Source organism: Nannospalax galili, unplaced genomic scaffold (assembly GCF_000622305.1).
Source record: "Nannospalax galili isolate Female #2095 unplaced genomic scaffold, S.galili_v1.0 scaffold1267, whole genome shotgun sequence".
Classification (NCBI taxonomy): Eukaryota; Metazoa; Chordata; class Mammalia; order Rodentia; family Spalacidae; genus Nannospalax; species Nannospalax galili.
Genome location: NW_008356043.1, coordinates 622,621 through 623,124, shown reverse-complemented (window position 1 = coordinate 623,124; position 504 = coordinate 622,621).

The window sequence follows — 504 nt, the reverse complement described above, 5'->3', positions numbered from 1 at the left end:
AAGTAGCATTTCTCATGGTCTCTGTTTCAGCCCTGCCTCCAGGTTCCTCCCGAGTTCCTGTCTGAAGTCCCTCAAAGATAAAACTGTGACGTGGAAAGTGGAAGTCGTATAAACCCTTTCTTCCCCAAGTTACTTGTGATCAGAATGCTTTATTACAGTGATAGAAACTACAGAACAGTATGAGAGACACAGAGATGACAGAGAGAGAGAGATGACAGTTGTTTACAGTACATTTATCTGAGTAAAAATGCTTAACAGGACAGGCCTTCACATATATGACAGAATGCATGAAATCTGGTGGAGGGTATGAAGGGTGTGATGTGGATGGGGGAGGGCGTCTAAATTTGATTAAGATCTATTATATAAAATGCACAAAAACTCAATAAAACTCAATAAAATGTCCAAAAAAACTCAATAAAATGTCCAAAAAAAGGATGGGTGTTTTATAAAAGTTAATACCTACTCACTGGACATGATGGCACACTGCTTCAATCCCAGAATTTG